We start from the raw sequence: 24,575 nt of genomic DNA on the forward strand, positions 1-24,575 counted from the left end.
TGTAGCCAAAAAACCCCACTAAAATCCAATGTTGATAAACAGTAAGAACAGCCCCTCTCCAGTGGGGAGGGATGGGCTTAAGTAAACCCTGCAAGACAGAAAGACCAGCCATCACCAGCTCTCTGGGAGCCACCTCCCCCATGCCATCCAGAAGACAGCGCACATGTCCTGTGTCTCCACCAGGGCATGATGGGGCTTGCCTCTGGGGTTCGGTTTCCTGGGGACTTCTCAGTGACCCTATGAAAACCCAGTTCACCTGGTTGTTGATCCTATTCCCAGACGCCAGAAGGTTACTTAGGGCACTTGAAGGTTTTCTTCAGACAATGACAAAATCCTCATCCTCCTCTGGTGAAATCCTTAGCATCGGAGGTCCTGCTTCCTGGTTTCCTCTGTTGAGATGTGGCTCCCGTCTCTGTTATCTCTAGCCTTGAAACAAGGGGTCGGGAGGAGGAAGCAGACTCTTCTCAGTCGGCGCAGATCCTGGATATGCAGAGGAGGCAGGAGCTGTGGCTTTTGTCTAGAGAGGCTTTGGACTGTGGGGCCGGGCACAGGGACCCAGGAACAAAAGCCAAGCACCTGCTCTGTGCTTCTGGGTCTGGTTAGCCAGGGTATCTGACACCAGGGAACATCTTTCCTTTCACGCTCCATTGTCCTGTGGCTTCAATTACATTCTTGACTCAGAGCCCAGGAATGGGGATAGCAGGCACTCCAGAAATTCTTAGAGCAGTGACTCACTAGAGTTTGCAGTCTCCCTTCCTCCCTAACCACTCTGCACGCCACTGGTCTTGCAGGTGGAGGGTGTCACCACCACCTCCACACAGCTGGGCGAGGGTTCCTTAGCCTCAGAACTGGTGTTAAGTTGGGTCCTACAGGGCTGTGTACTGAGCACATCAGCAAAAGTAGGGGAGCCAAAAGAATGAGAAAAAAAGATAGAATTTAGTATTTTATATTTCCCCCCAAAAAAGCACTGATGAAATCATCATTGGAAAAATCTGAATATCCTTACTTCCACTTATTTTTTTCGTTCTTTTTTTTTTATGTAGTTGATTTTGTGTTTCAAGTGTACAGCAAAGTGATTCAGTTATACATACATATATATTTTTTTCAGATTCTTTTCCCATATACGTTATTACAAACAATAGTTCCCTATGCTATACAGCAGGTCCTTGTTGTTCCACTTATTTTATTTTAAATTACAAATGTGTGAAGTCTTAAGCTGACTGTATATGTCATTGATGCCATGGCCCACCACCACGAAGAGCTAGGCCCCTCTGCAAGCTTCTCACTTGTACACTTGCCCTTGACTCTCCTGAGGACCCCAGCCCACTGTCCCCCAACACACGTTCACGCACGTGCACGCCTAGAGCCATCATCACCTCCACCACTTCTCTCATACGGGGCAAAGGCCGACCACGGTTATGTGTTAACATTTCACGTGTTTTGGTGAGTCTGCAACATGGACAAAACCTGGGTTCAGTCCCTGGTTCTTCCCAGGTAACAAATGGATGATTTGAGGCAAGTTGTTTTGGCCTCTCTGAATTTGTTTCCTCCTCTGTCTAAGCCTGTCCTTTATGGTTGCATGAAAGAATCAAACAGAAAATATGTCCCGGGTCTGGTGCGTGGCAGGCTATCAGTAAATATTGGGGTTGTTGATGCCCTTTCCCCACTCCTGGCCCATTCTGAAAGGAAGGGAGAACAGATGTCTGTGTCTAAAAAAGAACCACTGCCATCCCATACTAGCCCAAGACCAAGGGGTCTCGTAGGGTGCTTTTACCCTTTGAAGTAGCCTCCTGAGTCTCCCGCCTCCACTGCCCCAAACTTTTAAAGGGAAGGGGCATCTCTGGAGAGAGCCTTGTTCAAAGGGTGGTGCTGGCATCATTCTCTGAAATTAATGCCTAATTTTTTTCTTTCGTTTTAGAGTCAACCATTAACAAAACACCAGATGCGTGTGTCTGAGGACTCCTCAGGGAGGGAGGCCCATCTGGGAAGGGCAGGGCCAGCCCTGAGCCTCCTTGCGTTTCAGCAAGTGGTGCATTTCCCTTTCCCAGGCCCCTGTGTTGTGAAGCTCAAGGCCAGCAGCAAGGGCCATACGTGGCGGGAGGGGCGGGGGGATGCAAGGTGTGGGATAATGCTCCCCACACTTGCAGGCACACGAGAATCACCTGGGCACCTTGCCAAAATGCAGATTCGGACTATGGTCTGGGGCAGGCCTGAGGCTCTACGTTTCTCACCAGCACCGGGCAATGCCGGTGCTGCTGGTCCGTGGACCACACTTGGAGTAGCAGGGCTCTGAGGTGTCACTTGGACTGGAATGTTGGCATTACTCAGACTGTAGGTGGTGGGAAGAAACAGGAACCAACTCATTCAGCCCAGGAGTCGCAGGCCAGAAGGGAGCATGTGATGCCCACACCAGCCTGGACTCGGGGGGGAGGAGGCCCTGGGGAAGTTCCACAAGACCGGATACAGTGAGAAAGAAGTAATTCCTCACCAGGGAATTGGGGCGTCTCAGGTAACCTAAACTCACAAGTGCCAACTCGAGCCCTCCCAGGCTCACAGCAGGCACTGAGGGAGCTAAGACACCAGTCAGGGCTACAGGGAGGCAAGTGCTAGGGTGCAAAATTCAAGGAGGTGCCCACTCTTGAGGTCATGCAAGTACTTGCGTGTGAAGGCCTCCTTGGCTTTTTTTTTCTTTTCTTTTAAATTTATTATTTTCTTTCTTTCTTCCTTCCTTCATTCCTTTGTCTCTTTCGGCTGTGTTGGGTCTTCGTTGCTGCAAGCGGGCTTTCTCTAGTTGCGGCGAGCGGGCTTCTCATTGCAGTGGCTTTTCTTGTTGCAGAGCATGGGCTCTAGGTGCACGGGCTTCAGTAGTTGCAGCACGTGGGCTCAGTAGTTGTGGCTCGCAGGCTCTAGAGTGCAGGCTCAGTAGTTGTAGCGCACGGGCCTAGTTGCTCCACGGCATGTGGGATCTTCCCGGACCAGGGCTCGAACCCATGTCCCCTGCATTGGCAGGTGGATTCTTAACCACTGCGCCACCAGGGAAGCCCGGCCTCCTTGGCTTTTGCACCCTGGAGGCCTCACTCACCTCTGCCTAGTCCAGCCCTGCTAAGGCAGACACCAGTCACTCTTCGGTTTCCCTCTTTGATGTTCCATCTGGGACAGCCAGCTTGACCCTCTGTGCCCCTGTTTGTCCCTCAAGAAAATAGAGATAACAAAGTGAAAGCGAGGAAGACAGTGCTTACCATAAACATCTTCAGAATCTATTTATCTTGGAATGTCTGGCACCTAACCCAGGACCTGGAATGTAGTAGTAGGTGCTCAGTAAATGTTTTGTTCAATGAATGATTGAATCTTATCACTCAATGGAAAGGACCTTTCCTTATCTAATTGCCGTTCTCCCCTATCAGAGGGAGGGGGCTGTTTTTCATCATCTCTGTACTTAGTGTGCTCCTGGAATATAATAGAGACCAATAGAAGTCTGTTGAATTTACTAGAAGTGAAACTCATTCTCCCTGAAGGTAATAAAGTCAGTAGTTGTTTACAAGGCGGCAAATGAGGGGCCTTCTTCAAACTATTTCCCTTGTTCTTCTTGAAATTCCTGCGTTGATAATTTGTTCCTTTGACTTTCCTTTTCCTTACCCACTTATCTTACTTTATTTTTATTTTCATTTTTTTTAGCCTTATTGTGGCTTTTAATTTGATATGCCGTCTTCCAGAACGTGCCCCCGGTTAAAGGGATTTCAGCTCTCGTGGAGGAGGCGGGAAGGTTTGGTCTTGTTCAGGGTGGGGATGCAGGGGGTACCTTTACCACCAGAGGAAGCCCTGAGTGGTTCTTTTTTTCCCCGGAGTGGAATTTTTTTTTTAATTGAGATATAGTTGATTTACAATGTTGTGTTAGTGTCTGCTGTATGGCAAAGTAATTCAGTTATACATATATATATTCTTTTTTCATATTCTTTTCCATTATGGTTTATCACAGGATATTGAATATAGTTCCCTGTGCTGTACAGTAGGACCTTGTTGTTTACCTATTTTATACCTAGTGGTTTGTATCTGTTAATCTCAAACTCCTAATTTACACCCTCCCCCCACTGTCTTACTTTAAAATAACAGGCCCATAGGGAAAGGATTACATTAACCAAAAACAAAACTTTGCCTTCATTGCATTTTTTCCTTGGGGATTTTGTAAACCAGGCAGGCTATCTCTTGTGGGCCCTATTCAAGCCACTGCCTGTTTTTGTACAACCTGAGCGCTAAGAATGGCTTTTAAATTTTTTAATGGTTGAAAAAAGCTCAAAAGAAGAATAATAGTTCATGATATATGAAAACTATATAAATTTCCAAAGTCAGGGTTTATAAGTAAAGTTTTACTGGGACACAGTCACATGCATTCAGTTCTGTGATGTCTGTGGCTGTTTTGTGCTACAATAGTGGAGCTGCGTGGCTATGACAGAAACTTAGGGTCCACAAAGTCTAAAATATTTACTATTTGGCTCCTTTACAGAAAAAGTTTGTTGACTCCCTACTCTCAGAAGAGGCTGTTTGTACTCCAGCACTTATCCTATTGGCTTGTTCCAGTATTTTTTACAAAATCACTACATATAACCTAATTTTAATGAGGAAGCAACACTCATTTTAGAAGCTACCTAGATTCCCAGAAAGTTATGTGTAAGTAGAAATCTTATGAATGAAATCATGGTTTAAATATTTTTTATATTTCTACTTAAAATAATTATTTAGGTGTAGAGAGATGTTAATATTCTCTCTCTGAGTTCTGGAGTCAGGTTTGTTTGAAGCAGGCACTGTGTTACCGCAGAGGCACCTCCTCTTTATCTTGTCTTTTCACTGCTCATAATTCTTGGGGCTCAGGCCGTCGGCGCTGGTGCACTCCATGCTTAATCTCAGTCTCGGCTCCGTGGAGGCAGACTGCTTGAATTATGCTCCTACAGGAGAGGGACAGTTATCTCAGGGCTGGAGGAGGAAGTGATTTATTCCAGGTACTCCCAACAATATGCCTGGGAAATCATCTGTCTGCAGCTAAATGGTTTCCATACTGCAAGGAGTAGGGGTGGGCAGCAACAGGCAAGGATAGGAATTCCAGAATTGGTATTTCTCCCCTTGTCCCCCACACCACCCTCACGGTTAGCAGTAAGTGTGAGGTTGTCCTTCTGGCCCCCATATCCCCACATGGACTCTCTCCGCAAACTTTTGGTTTTGCAGCTGGTCGGCTTGAAGGAATGTGAACTTAGGCTGAGTTGGCAGCACAGAGATTTTCAAGTGTGACATCACCTCCCAGTTGGGAAAGCTGATGAAGTCTGATCCCAGCCTGAAAGTTGTGATTTCCCCTGGCTCTCTGGAATTCTGGGTGTTCCTGGATTTGCCGGAGATATTCTGTTGCTCTCAGCAGTGTGAGTCTTGGAGCTCCATTTTCCCTTCTCACCTTACTGCCGCATGAGAATTCACAGGCCACTGGCAGGATGGGAGCCTTCTAGCCAGCCTCCGGATTGCAGGTGAGCAATTTGAAAGTCAAGTCCACCTTCAGGATGGAGGAGAGTTAATAATGGAAGGCTACAGGCTTTCACTCTGCCTCCCCCGGTGAATTTTTCCATCTCCCGTTTTCGTAGTGTAATGTGGTATATGTCAAGAAATACCTTTAAACCAAGAATCCCCAATCTTTTCCTGAGGTGAAGAGACTTTGCCTTTGCCAAGAATCATAAAATCCCAGAAATACCACACAACACTTCTGTCACCAGATGTATGGGTTTTCCACACATCAAGCAATTCTCTGACACCAGCTGGGTGTCCTACCATTCAGTTCAGTTCTGCACTATGTACTTAGAGTTAGCATTAGATCCCACAGGTTAAGGGCTCCGTCCCACAAGACTGTTCCCACTCCAGGTGCCAAGCCCAAGTCCCAGGCTGTCACCCCTACTTCTGACTATCCACTGGCTATAAATCGAAGTTCCTTGACCCCCTCCTTGGGTTAAAAAATTTGCTAGAATGGTTCACAGAACTCAGGAAAATATTTACTTATGTTTACCAGTTTACTATAAAGGATATAATAAAGATATGAGGGAATTCCCTGGTGGTCCAGTGGTTAGGACTCGGAGCTTTCACAACCGGGGGTCCTGGGTTCGATCCCTGGTGGGGGAACTAAGATCCCACAAGCCGCATGGCGTGGCACGGCAAAAAAATAAAATAAAAAAGATTTGAATGAATAGCCAGATGAAGAGATACAGGGCAAGGTTCCGTAGGGTCCCGAGTGCAGGAGTTTCTGTGCCCATGGAGTTGGGACATACCACCATCCTAGCTTGGAGGTGGGTGGCAGGTAGAACCATGAAGGCAGATTATTAATGGATGGGACTAAGTCATTAAAAAGTAGTGAGAGGAACTACTATATGCCAGACAGAGGAAGCACCATCTTTGATGCAGCTATCAGTATTTCTTTATATTACAGAAAGTATAAAAATACAGCTTCAAGACACGTGCCCTAGACTCTGCTCTCAGACTGCCAACCATAAGCTCCCACTGGTTCCTTGGACTTTGCACAGGTTCTCTTATTCAGCGCTTGCAATAACTATATGAACAGGTAATATTATCCCCTTTTTAAATGAAAACAAAATTGAGGCTCAGAAAACACACAGAGCTGGGAAGTGGTAGAGCTGGGATTGGAACACAGGACTGGCACGTGCAAAGTTCAAGTTCTTTTTTTTTTACCATTTTCTGCTACTTTTCTGCTGAGAATGCTAATGAGCTTCAGGGAGGAGAGGAGGGGCCCAGTGGGAGTGGCTGGTTTGAGGACGGGCCAGGCAAGGCTCCAAGGGAGAAGACAGATGTCCCCCAGGCAGAGAAAGCTGAGCCGCCTTCCCCCACAGTGTGGGCCATGGCTTTACAAGAGGATTGGGCAGTTGGACCCAATCCATGTTGACCCAGATGACAGAATCAGCCTTTTTAATTAGTTCATCTGGTTCACCTGGTGGAAGTGACAGTCACTCATAGCTCAGGAGGTGCCAATTTTCCATCCCCCGAGTAACACAACCATCCCCTTTAAAGGGACTTCACTTGTAAAGTTCAGTGAGGAGACCCCTGCCCACCAGTACCACATTATAACTGCTGTGGACCCTGGGTACTCTGACTTTTATGGACTCCTTCCTCCATAAAAAATGTTTAAATTTTATTTTATGTCTGCATTGGTATGAAGACAAATATATTAATATTATATATTAAAACATTTTCTTCAACCTAAAAATTCTTTTTTTTCTGCTGATTTTAAAAGAAATTAAAACACATTCATGGGCCTCCTGAAGTGTCATGTGCCCTGGGCACTGCACCTCTCATGATTTAACAGAGAAGTCGGCCCTGCTGCCCACCCCTTCACCCTCTGCTCCATCCCACCTCCGTGGCCCTGTTTGCTCAAACAAGCAAAGAGTCTGTATTTGCTGAAGGAAATTCACGGTACACTGCATTTCTTCCCGGAAGAAAGCCGAGTAATAAAAGGCAGTCGAAGGGAAAGAGACCCTGAGAAAGCCCAGGACTGGGAGTCGAGAGGCCTTGGTCTCAGTTGGGACTTCGCCACCTGACTCCTCAGTTGTCCTGTGGAGACAGGGATATGTTGTTTCAGGGGTGTGTTGAAGGTCAGAGGACCCAGAGGCAGGACCATGAGCGGGAGTAAAGTTTCAATGAAGCCAGAGCTCAGATTGATCTAATTACTTTCTAATGGTGAAAAAGACAAGCAAAAGCCTTGACCTGAGAGATGGGGGTCCCCATCCCGGAAGTGGCCAGCAGGGGCTCCTGCCCAGGTGCTCTCAGGGGATGGATGCACCAGATAATGCTTGTGAAAGGAGACAGAAAATTCAAGGGACCTGGAGAGTGCAGGCATTCCTGGCAAGTCTGCTGTTTGAGAGAGAAGCAGGCAGACAAGGGAAGGGGACAGTGTGACCTAGGCTCCCTGGAGAGCAGCCCTGGGCAGGGTGGCCACACTGCTGGCACAGGCAGCTTGGAGGATGTGGGGTGAGAGAGGGTGGGCACGGGGCGGAAAGGGTAGCGCCGACCAGATGGCAGGAAGCTGCGAGGGACTTGAGTGACCTCTCTCCACGGCCCTCAGAATTTGTCACATCTCCCACTTCATGAAATGTTCAGTGTGGTTGGATATTTTGTAGGAAACAACAAAGGAGCTGAGCTCTGTGACCAGTTTTGATACCAGCTGAAACCGAAACATGAGCAGATACGCAAGAGCAAAGAATCAGAAGATGCCAGAAGTGAGGTGAGGGACGGGTCAGAGTCTTGGGAAGAGCTTTTAGCAACAGCAATCAGGGCCGTCTGGCCAGCAGGCCCCGCTGGCACAGGGCCTCTTGCAGACCAGCTTTTTCAAAAGCCTGTGAAAACATGTGAGATGAGAAAAAAAATTAATGGATCTAAAACACAGAAAGTATAAAATTGAAAGTAATACATTTTAATGAAGCATCCATAAGACATAAAATTATGTCACCTTCATTCATTTTTCAATTTAGTGTTTATAAATTATTTACATTTGAAAAGAAAGCTACGGTTTGATTCTCTCACTCTGTAAAATTTCCTGTGTGTGTGTGTGATGACAGCCCACAAATCATAGTCAGTCATATAGTCAGTGAATAACTGGTAGCTAAATAATTTCAAAAGCAAAATTAAGAAAACCCTTTTGATTTCTTCCACAGCAAAAAATGTTATATTTCATGTGAAATGTGGGTATACGCTAATGTGTTTGATATGATGTGGAATGTGGACTCCATAATTAAAAGGCCCTGGGGCTTGTTACAGTCTGAAACCAGCCCTGGTCATAGGCCCTGGAATTGGGGTGTAGGCCAAGTTGAACCAGATCTATGAGGAGTGAGATGGGAGCCTCAGCTGATGTCAGATAATAACTGCATCAGGTGAACTCAGAGCCTTCCAATTCAGAGTCCATCTGTACACAAGTCCTTTCAACCCTGAAGGGCTAGTCAGATGTATAAGCTTTTATTGCATTTTTATTTTTTATCTTTTATATACAATGTGTTATGCATTTTTTAATCATTTTTAAAATTTTTTATTTTTTATACAATTTTGAAAGGTTACCCTCCATTTACAAAATATTGGCCATATTCCCCATGTTGTACAATACATCCTTGTAGCCTGTCTTAACACCCAGTAGTTTGTACCTCTCACTCCCCGATCCCTTTAATGCCCCTCCTCCACACTGGTAACCAGTAGCTTGTTATCTGTATCTGTGAATCTGCTTCTTTTCTGTCATATTCATTCGTTTATTGTATTTTTTAGATTCCACATATAAGTGATATCATACAGTATTTGTCTTTCTTTGTCTGACACTGAGCATAATGCCCTCCAAGTCCATCTATGTTGCTGCACATGGCAACATTTCATTCTTTTTTATGGCTGAGTAGTATTCCTCTGTGTGTGTGTGTGTGTGTGTGTGTGTGTGTGTGTGTGTGTGTGTGTGTGTGTGTATCACCTCTTCTTTATCCAGATAGATGAGCTTTTAGATATAGGGAGCGTAAAGCTCTCTGGAAGGAAGAAGCACCTTACAAGTGTAGTGAACTGTTATATTAAGTCTCCACTAGGGCTAAAGTAACTCATGGAGGAGAAAGTGACCCAGAATGAGCAGGTGATAAATTACTACTTGGCTGGTGGCAGGGAGCCTACACATGTCAGGAGACCTGGGTATGAGGCAAGGAGCCACTGGGGGGCCTCTGGCCTGCACTGGCTGACGTGTAGCATCGCTTAGCGGTGGTAGGTGCCCTGGTGGCAGCTGGAATGTACTGTCACCCACTCAAGCACTAAAAGCCGACACTGATTGCCATCTTCCCCTTTTTTCCCCCCTTAATGATTTTACTCTGACACTTGAGAAAAGGGAGGAGAAATTAAAAGTGCTCTCCAGACTTCTCTCTCCCCCCTCATTTTTTGTCTTGGTCTTTTTCCCGGGCTCCTGTTGTGCCATTGCCCTTTCTCATCACACCCAGCTGTGTTCTCTCCCTGCCCCAGCCCTCCGCAGCCAGGCTTCTTTGCCTGCATGTTTCTTTCAGTGAGGCCACAAAGGTGGGACCAGTAGATACCCCACTGGAAGCCTCGCAGGCTGGGTGCAGAGCTGTGAGTGGTAGAGAGGGGGGAGGCCAGCCTGAGGAGCCCCAGGGGTAACGATGGGAGAACCCAGGCCCCCCATCACCCCACCACCAGTGGTTCTGGGCAGAGGACCTCAGCCCTGAAGTAGCAGTGAGGAGGCACTGGCTGTAAGGCCCCTGGTGTTTGCTCCTCATGGCAGGTGACCTGGGGAAGGCAGCTTAATGGGTCTGTGTGTCTCTCTATCATGGGTGTCAGTGATCAGAAAGGAGCAGCCAAAGAGCAAAGGGGAGCAGTGGCCCTCCTTCCCCAAGGAGACCCCGCCCCTTCCCAGGGCTACCTCCATCACACCAGGGTCACTTCAGACCCTGAAGTCTAATCGTTTTCGCAGCCATGAACTAACATTCATCTAGTACTTCCCTGCGCCCTGTGATGCCGGGAACAAGGTGGGGCAGGTGTCAGAATTATGCCCATTTTACAGGTGAGGAAACAGTTTGGGAGTGAACTGACTGGCCAGTGTTCTGGGGCTAGTAATGGATGAGCTGATCGAGATGGGAACCTCATTCTTCTGACTCCAACCTCACAGTGTGTGGGCTTGAGCTCCGAGCCCACAGGAAGCGCCGGCTCCCACTAAGCCGCCCATTAGGCCATGAGTGAGTATTTGGAGTAGGAGTATGCACGCAGTGAGTACATGCGATCCCAAAACCAGAATTTCTGTCTCAGGCAACCCTCAAGTCTCTTAAAATGCAGACGTCACGTACAGCCGTTGAATTTTAGAGGGGAAGATTATTTCTTTTATGGCAAAATTCACTAATTCATTTATTCATGTATTTATTCACTCAACAAGTATATATATTAAGCAATACTCCATCTCCAATAAATGCAAGCCAATTTGCCAAAAGTCAGCACCCCCCTAAAACCCCATCTGCAACATAATCAACTCACTCCATTTGTCAATTTAATCACTTTGTTAACTGACTAGTTTACTAGTTTTACCAAATTTACTCATTTTATGAGCTTGAACAGTAATGTTTTGTTTTTTTTTTAAAGGAGAGTTCCCTTTCCTTTGGGTTTTTTTTTTTTTTTTTTTTTTTTTTGGCTGTGTTGGGTCTTCGTTTCTGTGCGAGGGCTTTCTCTAGTTGAACAGTAATGTTTTAACAATTAAAATATTGGCTACACAGACATAGTAGAAATTAACATTTTTTCCACATGAAATACTACTTTTCCAGGCAAAATTCCAGCCTTTAACTATACGATAGGACTATTTTGTCTACCTCTGGTTTCTTTACGTGCTTTATTTTCAAACTTGAAACATTTAAATATTTTTTTGTCAGTTTCTTGAAATGATATACGCTTGAACTTTATAGGGGCAGTGCAGGGAAATGGCTACGTAGGAAGGCCTGGACCTGGACCCAGCCTGCCCGGGGTGTCAGCCCAGCTCTGCCACTTTATTAGGGACAGCTTACTTGTACATATGTGATGTGATCTCAGCCATTTTATGTACAAACACTGGGGGAAGAAAAAACACATCATGATAATAACGGGGTTATTTCTGGGTGGTGGGATCGTGAGTAACTTTACTTGCCTTCCTTATAACTTTTGTCAATAAAAAGAATTAATCAATGGTCAATCTAAGAAAGAAAGGGAAAATTTTATTCGAGCCAAGCTGAGGACTATAGCCCAGGAGACAGCCAGCTACTCTGAGAAACTGCTCTGAAGAGGTAAGGGGAGAGGTCAGTAAAGTGATTCTGGGGAAGAGGGTATGTGCAATCAAGCACACATCTCAGTAGAAGGTTGCTGCTAGTCACAAGAAACAGACAGCTTAGTTGATGATTGTAGTACTTTTCTAAGTATGGGAAGATGCAAGAATCCAGGTCATAAAAAATTTTTCCTTAAAATATCTAACTATCTAAAGGCCTGTTCTGCCAGATTTCCCAGAGTACAGAGTGCCTCATTCCAGATCTTCACTCTGAACTCCTTTCTCGGGTGTACTGTACGTCAGCAACTGCAGTAGCTAATGACTTGATTCTTGTAGAACTAGATGGTGGGCAACATTCTTTATTTTACAATCACTTCCCTTTTGGTCTTAATTTCAACCAAGGTTTGGGAGGCATTTGGTGACCAATTTGTCCCACGGTGCTAGAAATGCTCATTCCCAGGTTAGGTGAGGATTTCATTGATAGGCCACTTAATGTGCTATTACTGGACCAGGCCCTGTGAACAGTAGCCCAGAGTCTGTTATGGTCCAGGAAATGGTTCCCTCTTGTTGCTTCTTCCCATATAGAGATACACCATTACAATCCTTGATCATATAAAACTATATATTTGGCCAATCATTTCAAGTCACCTAATCATCATTAATTTTATCTGAGGCTCAGTCACATATTTGATAATGCAAGAAATAATCTTGTAAAATAGACAAAATACAAGCAATATAGCTGGTAACATTAATAAGATCATAAGTAAGTATTTAAGCTGAGAACTTCCATTAGCTGTGGCCCAGTATCTCCCCAGGTATTCTAACCAGTCTGTTCTGCATTAAGGGATGATATACTGACGTGGTACATAAAGTTCACCAAAGATGTCTGCACACACAAGGTGAGTGGTGGGTCATCGTGACCCCTTACAGGATTGAGAAAGGAATGTTATCTTCTAAGGAGTTACATAGCTGGCACCAGAAGGAGAAAAATTGATCTTTATGGTTGAGCAGGTATCTCCGCTGTTGGGGAAGTCTGGTTAACACATCAGACGCAATGCACACTAGAGGGGAGAGAGGAAGCCAAAGGGCAGAGAAAAAGTTTTATGTTTAAATTTTTCTTGTCTTGACTTAAAATGTGAATTTTATTGCAACACTTTTCTGTATGTTTTAAGACATCCTTTTCATGATTTTAATTGTAACTACATAAGAGGAACTATACCAGAGGGCTTCGTATATGTTGTTTTATTTAGTCCTCACAACCAACACCCAAGATAGGTAATATTATCACCATTTTACAGAAAAAGAAACTGAGGCTCCAAAGCATTAAGTAACTTGCATGTGGTCCCACATCCCCGAGGAATCTGGCTTCCTCATCTCATGCTAATATTACTTCCTCTGGCTCAACCTAAGAGCCCTTCTCTGTTAAATGTGTGATATCTGCATCTCAAAATATGGTGGAAGGATGGAGTGAGATGTTGATGTATGAAAGCCCACTGCAATGATACAGCCCTCTATAAAGAATAATATGAATGAGGAGCATGTGTTGTATTCACTGTGCTGTCCTAAGGCTCTGTGTAAATTATGTTCCTTCCATCAGCTCAATGAGCCTTCAAGGCAGGTGGCCATTATTATCCTCATTTTACAGAAAAGCATATCAAGGAACAGAGAGGGTAACATGCCAAGCTCACACAACTGTACATGATATTGATGATCTCAGTGGGAGCGTTTCCATTGTAAATGACTTCTGGGTCATCTTTCCTGATCTCCCCTTTGAGTTCCTCAGGGAGAGAAAGGGAAGCACCCTACTAGACATCAGACAGTCCACCGGGCTCAGCAGGAGGTAGATGAGGGGTGGGAGGCAGGTCAGAGATCAGAGGTCAGGCATTAGGATCAGCACCTTAATTGGTGCCTGTTGACCTTGCTTTCCAAGGACTGTAGGGGACAACCACAAACTCCAAGGACACTGCTGCCACCTGCTGTTCACACATTTTCCAACCAAGGGCTTCTCCCCAACATCAAGATCTTCACCACTGTCTTCCCCAGACCCCTTCTGTGGCCTGGGTAAGAGAATTTCAACCTTTGCTCAATTTCAAATGCAGGAAGGGTAAGCCCTTAGCAGAAGTAGAAGGGCTCCAATAAGAGAGTGCAGAGATGCTTCTGAGCCATGCAACCTGGGGGCAAGACCTTGCTTATTTGAATCTGTGTCTTATCTGTAAAACAAAGACAACCATAATATCTGCTTCATACAATTGCTTTTAAGATGAAATAAGATTTTTTCCCTCTACAATCTACCTTCTTTTTAATATATATATATATTTATTTATTTATTTGGCTGCATTGGGTCTTAGTTGCAGCACGCAGGATCTTCATTGCAGCATGCAGGATCTTTCATTGCGGCCCGCAGGCTTCTCTCTAGTTGTGGTGTGTGGGCTCAGTAGTTGCGGCACACGGGCTCTATAGTTGTGACACGCAGGATCTAGAGCACGTGGGCTTAGTTGCCCCGTGGCATATGGGATCTTAGTTCCCCAACAAGTGATTGAACCCACATCCCTGCATTGTGGGGCGGATTCTTAACCACTGGACCACCAGGAAAGTCCCACAGTCTACTTTCTCTTTTTTTTTCTTTTTAAAAAATTTTTAAAATTTATGTATTTATTTATTTTTGGCTGCGTTGGGTCTTCGTTGCTGTGCGTGGACTTTCTCTAGTTGTGGCGAGCAGGGGCTACTCTTCGTTGCGGTGCGCGGGCTTCTCATTGCTGAGCATGGGCTCTAGGCTCACGGGCTTCAGTAGTTGTGGCTCATGGGCTCTAGAGCAGAGGCTCTGTAGTTGTGGCACACGGGCTTAGTTGCTCCGCGGCATGTGGGATCTTCCCGGACCAGGGGCTTGAACCCATGTCCCCTACATTGGCAGGCGGATTCTTAACCACTGCACCACCAGGGAAGCCCCCAGTCTACCTTCTTACCAGAAAAAAAGTTAGCTATGTAAAGGACAAGCCAGGATGGGGAACAATTAAGCATCCCCAAATGTCTAAAATCAACCTCTGCTTACATTAACATTTTTAACAATTAAAAAATTTTTTACATAGTAAAGCATTTCCCTTTATATTTTGCTACTGATTTTGAAATTATCAAAATTAAGTCTCAAGTCATTTTTTGTGCATTTTATTGAGTATCTGAACCAGAATGTGAAATACTGAAAAGGACATCTGATTTTTTTTTTTTTTTTTTTTTTAGGAGAAAAAGCTTTCATAATTGAAAGTGTCTCTCCCATCTGAGACTGCCAGAGTCATTTCCAAGATTCTGGTTCACAAGTTTCACATCACTTCTTTCAGGCAAGGCATCTAGCAAATGGGCAACGTAAAACTGAGAAAACTAGAGGGAGCTTTTTCCACTCAGGTTCCCTCGGGAACTGACCCAAAGAGCAAAGCTAAGAGGCCTGGCTCCGTCTCAGCAGCTAAAAGCATCACACCAGATTCTGTTTGCCTGAACCTTCCTTCTGACTAGTTCTAGACGCTAGCAGTGGATTCCAATTAACTTTCATGTTGCCAGTCTAATAGTCCTTCTAGAATATTTGCAATTTGTATTGCTGGCTTAAAAGTTCAGCAAAACTGAAACTCTCGGGCTTCCCTGGTGGCGCAGTGGTTGAGAATCTGCCTGCCAATGCAGGGGACACGGGTTCGAGCCCTGGTCTGGGAAGATCCCACATGCCGCGGAGCAACTGGGCCCGTGAGCCACAACTACTGAGCCTGCGCGACTGGAGCCTGTGCTCCGCAACAAGAGAGGCCGCGATAGTGAGAGGCCCGCGCACCGCAATGAAGAGTGGCCCCCGCTTGCCGCAACTAGAGAAAGCCCTCACACAGAAACGAAGACACAACATAGCCAAAAATAAATAAAAATAATAAAGAAAAACAAAACAAAACAAAACCTGAAACTCTCAATGGCTGGGTTCCGGTAAGTACCTGTAAACGATTTCAGGACTATCCACTCTACTACACATTACAGGCCTGGCTGTGATGTGGGTTCCAGGGGCAGGTCTGGCTGTTCTCATCCTGTAAAAGGGAGGTTGGGTACCAACTCGCTCTCTCACCTTCTTGGTTTTTGGACAGAGTACTAAATGAAGATACTATCTGCTGCCTGGATTTGTCTTGTGAGACACGAGTGTTTCCAGAACCTGGGAGAAGCACACAGTGCCCTGTTGGAGAACCTAATGGCAAGGTGGTTAAGGCAGAGTGTGGGACAGCTGAAGGCAGATGACTCAGGACCTCTGCACGCAGAGCAAGGAGACGTCTGTGAGAGGGAGACAAGGCTTACGAAGGGCCTGATGGAGACTTTGAGAGGAAGAACTAATGGTGGACCTGGACTTAGGTCTTTGGTTTTTCAGTGATGAAGGAAGCTGAGAAGAAGACATTTCAGACTGAGCCCCCGAAACATAGAAATAAGAAGAATAACTCTTAAGACGGTATTTAGGTACCGCTCTTAAGAAGCTCCTCAGTAACCACACAATATGTGGTAAGAACAGCAGGATTTCCAGTGACTCTGGGCCGCTGTCGGGCTTCTCCACCTGGGACCTGCAGACTCACCCTCAGGCATCCATGAGTGCTCTGTAAGTACTTCCACATTTTATCTTTTCACTTGATGCCTATTTGAAATAAGATTAATGTTTGCAGATTCTGGGTCATCTGTATAGCCACTGAGTACCATAACACAGTTTCAGCTTCTACATGGGCACTGTGTCTAGATAGGATTGGGACCAAGTAATGCTATTTGAATTGTCAGAACTAGAGGAAAAAAGAATAGATATAGATTTAATATGTAAACAAGTAGAGACCAAAGGACATCACAAAACACTGTATGACGATCACTCACCCAGTCATTCAACCAGAAAACTGGTGGGTACACAGAGTTATCACCCAGCCCCTGGGGTATAGGCATGCCAAATACAGAAGAACCCTGTCAAGAAAAGATATACAACAAAGGTGTCATACAGGGATGACAGCCCGCCCAAAGATGATCTTTTTGGTTTCAGGATCTATTTACATCTTTAAAATTATCGAGAATCCCAAGGAGCTTTTGTTTGTGTGGGTTGTATCTATCAATATTTATGTATTAGAAACTAAAACTGAGACATTTATTTACTAATTCATTTTTAAATGACAATAATAAACCCATTATATATTAACATAGCTAACATTTTTAATGAAAATATATTTTGCAAAACAAAACTTTAGTGAGAAGAGTAGCATTATTTTACACTTTTGCAAATCCATTTGATGTCTGGCTAAATAAAAGCTAAATTCTTGTGTCTGCTTATGTATTCAACGCATTTTGATATATTGTTTTGGTTTATGTTGGGATCAGGGCGGGCCGCCCCAAATTATGCCACAATGGCATATTGATTATTTTGAATTAGGAAATGGCCAGTGCAAGAAGGACACTCTTTTCTGCTTCCCTGAAAGCAGGAAATAAATCTCTCCTGTGAAAGGTGTATTCCCTTCATCTGGAGGTAGAAGGACACCCTTATCACCAGACAGGGAATTGGGGCTGAGAAGCCTGTATAAACAAACCTTGTTGTTTCTTTAATTTACTACCCCAAGCCCAAATTCTGTTGAGATTCTTTACTAATTGAGCACCCAAAAGCTAAGTTTCTTTGTCCTGTCAATTCCTCACAAATATATTGTCTCTTTGTCTAAAAAGTATAAAAGCTGCCTGCTTTGACCACCTCTTTGTTCCCATTTTATGAGACCTCTGTGCGCATGAATTAAAATTTGTTTCTTTTTCTCCTCTTAATCTTTTTTTTAAAAATAAATTTATTTATTTATTTATGGCCACGTTGGGTCTTCATTGCTGCGCACGGGCTTTCTCTAGTTGCGGCGAGCAGGGGCTACTCTTCATTGCGGTGCGCGGGCTTCTCATTGCGGTGGCTTCTCTTGTTGCGGAGCACGGGCTCTAGGCGCGCGGGCTTCAGTAGTTGTGGCACTTGGGCTCAGTAGTTGTGTCTGGCGGGCTCTAGAGCGCAGGCTCAGTAGTTGTGGCGCACGGGCTTAGTTGCTCTGCGGTATGTGGGATCTTCCCGGACCAGGGCGCGAACCCATGTCCGCTGCATTGGCAGGTGGATTCTTAATCACTGCACCACCAGGGAAGTTCCTCTTAATTTGTGTCGACTTTATTATTAGTCCAGCCACAAAAATCAAGAGGGGCGGGGGCGGAAATTTCCCCCTCCCGGACATTGACACATTTGAAGAAAATGTGACCTCACACATACACGTTGTTGGAAAAAAGGAAGAGTATTTTAATAGACGTTTCAGATAACTATGGGTGTTCTTCTTGGATATTGCACTAAAATTTGACAAATGGTAGTTTCTTAAACATCAATTGCAAGGTAGAATCTAGAACCACATTGATGAACTTTTCAAAATTTGGTTACATTAAAATTCAGGAATTCATGATGCATTTTGAATGTCTCATGTATATTTTCCATTTTACCACACCGAATATTAAAAAGATTTATACTCAACGGTCAAGATTTAATGGAAGTAATTTTTACAGCTTCATCAAGGACATTCTTAAGTGAAACAAGCTTTTTTTTTTTTTTCCCCATGAGTGCATGGTGATGAAGAATACAGGGGCTACTAGTTCTATTTGGTGCCACTGCCTTGATTTGTGTGAAAGTGACAGCAGTTCTACCCACCATTTCTTTTGCACCATCAATACAAGTGTTAACCCAGTGAAAAAGATAATGTCTTAGTATTATGATGATGATGATGATGATGATGAAGAAGAAGAAGAAGGAGGAGGAGGAGGAGAAAGAAGAAGAGAAGAAGAAGAAAATATTTTTGAATGCAGAACCCCTGAAAGCTTCTCCAGGATTACTGAGGGGTCTCATGGACCAAATTTAGAACCACTGAACTAGGGTAAGTACTTAATTTGAGTCATTGTTTATTAAAGTTCCCAGACTTAGAGAAATTATTTGTTAGCTTATAGATTTTTGCCTAGTAGAAATTATTTTTGCTCAGTAGAAAAGGTAACTCCAAAGGTTTTAATCTATTGCCTTATAGGACATTAACCAGTTTTGAATGTAACCCAGCAATTGTATCCTAATATTCCTTTACTAAATTACTGAGAAGTACGTAATTTCTCAAACACTTTCTACACCGGTCTTTATATCTTCCTGTTTCCCTCATTAATTGATAAATTCAGTAAAATCTTTGACACACATTCATTTTATATTTGCATGAGTCACAATTTTAACTTCTTTCAAAATTATCCTTTGGCAACCTCAAGTTTCACCATCAGCATCATTATCACGTTACTAGTGGCAAATCACTTGTTTAGCAAAACATCTTTAAATAATGTCATTCTTAATTATTTGGGGTTTGTGGTTTTGAACATTTAAAGGGAAATATCTTGTAGCCCTCTAGACTTACTAAAATTAATTTTATTTGAATGCTACTTAAATATATACTAACATGGAATTATGTATAAACTGCTTATGCTTATAACTGTTACACAGCTGTAAAAACAAAACATATTAAATACATACAGAGCCACAAATCCAGAATAATACATACCTGAATCTATGCCACCATGAAGAATTCCTGACCCAAGAAAGATAAGTATGAGCAGAAAATCAGCACTTGACTGTGGTTGAGACGGGTACAATATTCATGAACTCACAGACCTGAAAATACCATTGTCATCAGTGGAAAACACACATGGACACGTAGCCACCTGCTGAGAAATTTTAGGTGCCCCTACACTAGAAATTTCACCCCTCTGAGCTCCTCTGTAAAATAAGAGTATGTCTACCTATCCCACAGCATAATACAGGGATTCACTTGGGAGGTAAAGGTGCAACTGTTTTTGCCAAAGAAGGTTAAGAAAGCATTTCACTCTTTCATTCTTCTCTCTCCCCTTTCAAGAACAGTCTTAGTCTCTAATTTTGTTCTTGGGCCTGGTCCCGGAGCCAAAGTTCTATCCTTCACTAGCGATAGACCTTAAACAAATTATTTAATCTCTCACTTCAGATTCCTCATCTGTAAACTGGAGGTGATAATAACCTCTACCTCATAAGCTTATTGAGTGTATTATTGAGAATAATGCACGTAAAGCACCTGACATATAGAAAAAACACAATAGATGATCATTATTGTTAACGCAATGCTCAGCACCTAAGAGCTAAATAAATGTTGGTTATCATTATTCAGATGTAAGGTGATAGGTAAGGGGATGGTCCCTCCTAAAATGATATTTTAAGAAGGAGGACAAGAAAGAAAACATAACATTTAGTGAATGCACACCTGTGCCAGGCACTTTGCACACATGTAATTTCATCTTCACAAATCCCTGTGATTCAGATATTAGTATCCAGAGCAGAACGAGGGTGAGGGGAGTGAGGCACCTAGGGTCCAAAATTAAGGAGGCCCCTCAAAAAAATTTAAGGAAGCACTCCCACTCAGGGTTGTGCTGAGGAAAATGAGGGTCAAACAGGGTAGCTTGGTAACAGAGTGGTGAGCAACAGAGATGAGATTTACCCTCTGGTCTGCCAACTGAAGCCAAAGTGGATGCCCTGAAGTGGACGGACCACGGGGCTTCCTTGCTACAGGTTCTCACCCTTCACCCCATCCTGATGGTGCAGATCTCTGAGAAACTGCCCAGCTCGTTCTAGAAAATTCCTAACTGTGATTGACCTAACTGTGACTCAAGTCCCTGACGATCTAAAATGTTCTAACTTTCCTTTCACAGGAGGGCCCTGCTGACATAGCTGCACTTTAAGCTTCTAGAAAGTATTAGATTAAGGGCCTCTTAAGATTTTTTTCTCAGTGAGCCCAGATTCTAACAACTTCTAACAACTTGATAAGAAAAGCCTCTTAGGCCAAAGCTGGGAAGTTCTGATCTCTCCTGAGAGAAGCTAACCCTTTGAACTCACACAGTGGAGTATGCTTCTGGAGGCCATTGCGGTCACTGGGATGAGCCTTCAGGCCTGCACTTGGGATTGTTTTCCAGCATCCTCTTTACTTCGAGTGTAAAATGGCTCTGGGGATAAGAAAAGCTCCCCCGTTAGTGTTTCCCTTTCCTTAAGATGGAAAGATTGGCCGGATTCAACATGAGCGTTGAATCCAAGGTAGAAGCCAGATTCTTAGAATTGGGGGAGCTTTCTCTGCGAATCCCTGAGACATTTGTGTGAATAACCAACCTAAGGGCAGGAAAAACCTTTGAAAGGAACAATTAAAGTCTGTTTGCATAAGCTTTCCTGGAGCCTGAGGGTAAAAGGTGCCCCTCCCTCCTCCCTACCTCAGGAAAGGAGACTGAGCAGAGAAATGATTTATTGGGAAGGAATGTGCAAATAAAAAGATGACACTTGTGTTCTTTTCAAGATTTAGTGATTTCTCTAGAAACATGTTATAGACTGACTTGTGTCCCCCCCAAATTTCTAAAGTGAAGCTCTAATCCCTAATGTGACTGTATTTGGAGATAGAACCCATTAGGAGTTAATTAAGGTTACCTGAGGTCATAGGGTGGGGCCCTGATACTATAGGATTGGTATAGTTATAAGAGAAACATGAGGTCCACCGTGTGATCTAGCCAAGAAGAGGGTCTCACCTGAACCCGACCTTGCTGGCACCGTGATCTCAGACTTCCAACTTCCAAAACTGTGAGTAAATAAATTTCTATTGTTTAAGTCACTACAGTATGTTGTCATAGCAGCCAGAATTAATACAAAACACTTGGGGGTAATATACCCACAATTTATTCAGTGGCTCCCAATGACTCGTCTTATTTATACTAGTCTCACTAAATTTGCATCTGTATCTCTTTAATCCTCACCATCCAAGTAAGTGGGTAATAATTTTTGCTCTTTTAACAGCTGAAATTAGAATAATGGACTCTTTGGATGATGGAATCAAAAGCAGTAAAATCCAGAGCTGGGTGGTCTTATACGGAGCACTTAACCTTTCTGGGCATTAATTTCTCCAAGTGTAAAATGGGGAACACATTAGTTCCTACTTCATAGATTGCCTATGAGGATCTAAGTAGCTGCTCACAATCCCCAGTGGGAGGTGTAGGCACTGACCAAGCAGGTCGTTGACAGGGAATAGGGACTGGGTTCCAACAGGAAACACAGGTGAGTGCCTTGTTGGGGGGAAGAATGTGCTGGACAGGTAGAACAGATGACAGAACAGAACTGAAGTGGCCATAGCTTGCCTTATAGGATCAGGTAAGGTACAAATGGAGTGAGCTGGGTGACTCACCTATCATGCGGCAATGATTGAGATCATTACCAAAGACATTTGTTTGTTGAAACCCTCATCTCCCACACCTCTACCTCCATGATGTAAAGGGCAGGTTGAGAATCACAGATGTTAATAATGAAGTAGGGGTTTGATGACGGTCAGGGCTCAGGTGTACATAGATCTCAACTATGAGATTTCGGAGTTAGATGTGCCTTGTATGCAATCGTTATTAAGCATTCATTTGTTTTCCTCATTCCTTCCCCTTTTGTAATGTGTAATTGAATGTAGTGGCCCAGTTCGGAGTTCACTGGCCATGCTTCCTGCTTGGGAGCCTTCAGGGATCGTCCCAGGATACACACTTCTCTCCTCACTGCCCCTCTGCTGAGCTGGGAGGCCAGGTCTCTGACCCTTGAGTAGCAGAATCTGACAGGATGTTCCAAAAGAGCCCACTCACTTTAACAAGTGATTTTAATTAGGAACATCCAAGTGGTGCCACCAGGATACTTAGGACCAGAGACTCAAGTTTGAAATCTTAGAAATTCTGTCCCAGTGAAGCAACCAAATGCCTTGTTATAGAAAAGCATATCGAGAAAAATATGTTCATGCAGATTCTCATTAGACCAGAGAATCTGTTGTAACTGAGAAGAGAAAAGGGCAAGGATTCAGAGACCTGCCCAATAAAGACATCTAAGCTGAAACAATGAGCCAGAGATTGTTTTGGACTCCGTTGCTTTTGCACCCCAGAGTTATTTGGTTTGAATGACTGCCAAACCCTAAAGTTCAAAAGACAGTCACAAGTGGGGAAGGAGGCCAACATTCTTGGGGTTGAATTCCCAGAATCCTCTCATTTACTGTAAGTCTCTCAGTCTAAGGTCAGCCCACTCTGGCTGGTGGTTTGGTTTTAGAGACAGCCTCTCCCCCTACTACGAAGCCTGTTAGAGGGATTCTGATGGTAAAATCGTCAACCATGTTGTCCTCCCAAGGACCTGAACTTGGGTAGGTCATCTTCTTCCAGAAGCCACCACTGTGGTCATTTCTGGGGTTCATAAGGATGGGCAACCCTCTCACACTGAATGCAGCTGTTCTCGTTAGGCCTGTCATAAAATACACCAGAGCGAGCATTTCGGTCTTTTTAAAAGTGTTTGATTGCAATTGAATGTAAACACGAATTCAGTTAATAGGAGTTTATGTAAGCCTCTAAGCTTGGTTTCATCACTGAAATCTTCCACTCTTTTGCCGCCCCTGTTAAACATTCACCATGCCCTGATGGGTTTTACCTCCAAGGAACCAGCCCCTTCTCTCCTCCACTGCCACCACGCTAGCCAAGTCACCTTCATGTCTGGCCCCTGTTACCCTGAGAGCCTCCTCACTGCTGTCTCTGCTCCAGTTCTGCCCTCTCCTCCCCACAAAATCTCCATTCTCCATGCGCTAACCAGAACAATGGCAGCACCCCAGCCTGACTGTGTCACCCTCCCCTTGCTAAAAACCTTTTGCTCTTATTAGGCTAAAACTCAAAACCCTTCCCTTGGCCCCTGCCTGCCTCTGCCTCATCTTGACCCTTCTCCCCGGTCCATCCCTCTCTGCCCGCAGCTGCATTAACCTCCCCGCTTCCCCCAACCTTTCCGCTCCACTCACCCAATGATCACAGTTCAAATGGCATTTCCTAGGGAAGTTTCCCATGAAACCGCCCTGTCTTGGGCAGGTCTCTTTAAGTTTTCATTAACCATGCTTCTTAAGAATAATTACCTCCATTTAAAATTACATATTCATGAGTGTGATTATTTGATTAAGCTCCATCTTCCCTACTGGTCTCTAGGCTCCGTGAGAGGAGGGGCACAACTGCTCACTATCGTATCCCGGGACCCTTAACCCAGTGCCTGGCACATAAAGAGGTTCTCATGGAACATTCTTTGGATGAATTTCAGAGAGGTAGACACTGAGTGGAGAACACATACAACTATGAATTGGAGTTGTTGTTTTTTAAAAAGGTCAGTACGTTTGAAGGTAAAGTAAATTATTCTCAAAACTTCAAGACAGGGTTACTCATAAAAATCAACACATAATGGATGAGATTATCTGTGCACAGAATCCAGGGAGAAAAGAAATCCTAACAGCTTGTCAAAACCACAGAGGAAGGGCAGAGAGGATTTTGGAGTCTGGAGTATATGGTCAAGTCAGAGAGATAGGGAGAGAGGGCAGGGAGCAGTGAGGCCCTGGGCATACCTGGGTTAAACGCTGGCTCTGGAGACTGGTTGGTAACATGGTCTGTCAGACCCCGTTAATGGGTACAATTGATGGGGACCCAGGGTGAGACAGGTGCCATCAAGCAACCATCAAAAATGATTTGTAGACGGGCCCAGTCGGGGAGTTGGGAGCCAGCGAAATCTATAAGTAGAGATCAGTAACCGACCATCAGCGTGTGGTCTACCTGATGAAAGTGCATGGCATCTATGAGAAGGGAGGCCTGAGTACCAGAAGTTCCCACTCCCTGTTTTTTGGATGGAGGAGTGGTGCCCAGCTGGCTCATGGTTGACTGATGACTCTGACCGTGGAGACCA

At 44.4% G+C, this 24,575-nt stretch overlaps 1 long non-coding RNA gene across 3 annotated transcripts in view; it reads right to left on the bottom strand.

The window, feature by feature from the left end:
- LOC309624846 overlaps positions 1-24,003 on the bottom strand; it is a 33,970-nt gene extending 9,967 nt beyond the window's left edge. For all 3 annotated transcript variants that reach the window (XR_014242144.1, XR_014242145.1, XR_014242146.1), the window contains exon 1: positions 257-24,003. This is a non-coding gene — a long non-coding RNA (uncharacterized lncRNA). The remainder of the gene's footprint in view (positions 1-256) is intronic.
- Between the last annotated feature and the right edge of the window lie 572 nt (positions 24,004-24,575).

This window comes from Balaenoptera borealis, assembly GCF_965194805.1.
Source record: "Balaenoptera borealis genome assembly, chromosome: 3".
NCBI classification, from domain to species: Eukaryota; Metazoa; Chordata; class Mammalia; order Artiodactyla; family Balaenopteridae; genus Balaenoptera; species Balaenoptera borealis.